General features: G+C 35.7%; 1 pseudogene; it reads left to right on the forward strand.

Moving 5' to 3' along the window:
• Positions 1-6: 6 nt before the first annotated feature.
• Positions 7-1,632, forward strand: part of LOC114004578 (zinc finger protein 84-like) — a 3,360-nt pseudogene continuing 1,734 nt past the window's right edge.

The following is a 1,632-nucleotide window of genomic DNA, read 5'->3' on the forward strand; positions in this document are numbered from 1 at the left end:
CTGGAAGATGCTCAGAAGATTCTATACAAGGATGTGATGCTGGAGACCTACAGCAATCTGATGTTTTTGGGTTAGTGGAACTCCCATGAAGCTGTCTGAAGTTAATACTGTCTCCTTTCATAGTAAATGTACAAGAGTTTCACAATGTTTAATGCTGTTTAGGAGTGAGATTTCATTCTGTGCTTAATCTGAGTGGCACTCCTCTTTAACAAAATGCCCAAATCAGCCCTTTTATTGGACAGCTGATTAAACTGAACCGTTGTTACTCTTCAAGTAGCTTACATGAATAGTTTGGCAAAATTCCACACTGCTTTTTATTAACAGGACAAAGCATTGTCAAACCTGCAGTGATCTTCAAGTTGGAGCAAGGAGGAGATCCATGGACATTAGAACTTCCCAGCTTGAGCCTCCCAGGTTAGTCAGTGCATAGTTTTCAGGGACTTAGTGTAATGCATTTTCTTTTAAAGAGTTTATATTTTATTGAGAGGGGAAAACAAAATGTTAGTACTGGTGAGGTTAGAAAAATGTAGAAATGTTTTCCTGGGATAAGAGTGTGAAAAAATGGGGTAAATATATTTTTAAAGGGTCCTAAGGGATGACATGTTTAGGGTAATTAATTTGTATGTATTTTTATTGGCTATAAGTCCTTCCTCTGTAACATTTCTTCTTAAGTGACAAGAGTTCTTTTGACTTCTGCAAATAGAAGACCTAGAAAACTATTCACATTAGCAAAGAATCAGTACACAATACCCGTCCTTATAAGAAAGAAAAGAGAAAAAGGACAGGGCAAACAAATGACACATAGAAATTTTTCAGTGTAAAATTATAGGAGGACAGAAGGTAGATATTTTGAATATTGTTAAAGGTATTAAAGAACAGGGAAGCACAAAGGAACAAAATTAATTCACTCAGCTTTCAAAAATATTAACATAAATTGCTACAGTAACATATTAAGAAGAAAGAACCATATTTCGTGTTATAGATCAGTACCAATATTTGAAATATACATGAGCAGTGTAAAATAAATTCTCAAATATAATTTATGGAAATGGTTGTCTTTTTCCCATCAAAGAGGATTGATATGGGAGAGACTGCTTGTAAATAGAATAAATATGGGAAAGCATGTGGTAAGACAGTTCTCATTGCCCAGTATATAGTTCAGGTGTGGAAGAAACTATTTTATAAAAAGTTTAACTCTCTCATTCAGCAGAAGATACACACATAAGATGTACACTGTAAATGTAGAGAATGTGAAAACTTATTTTTTAAAATAATTTTTACAATAGATTTTAAACACAAAGGGGAAGATTCCTATTTATAAAAAGAGTAAGAGGAATTCTTATTGCAGAATTAAAATCTACCTTTTCATCAGTGAATGCACACAAGAGAAACACCCTATAAATATAATAAACATCAAATATCCTTTTTCCAGGGACCAGCAATTAGCATAATGGCTATGTCACTGGACTCCCACGTAGTCAACTGTGGTTCAAGTCCCAGATCTGGCGACTTAAACTCACCCCGGGGACGTGTGCGTGCGTGCCCAAGATCCTGAGAGAAGAATGGAGGAGAAGGGATTGCGGCATGGCCATCCCCCCGGGGAGTGATTTCTTGCTTTTTATCTCTCTGTCT

This window comes from Tupaia chinensis, unplaced genomic scaffold (assembly GCF_000334495.1).
Source record: "Tupaia chinensis unplaced genomic scaffold, TupChi_1.0 Scaffold138674_1, whole genome shotgun sequence".
NCBI lineage: Eukaryota > Metazoa > Chordata > Mammalia > Scandentia > Tupaiidae > Tupaia > Tupaia belangeri.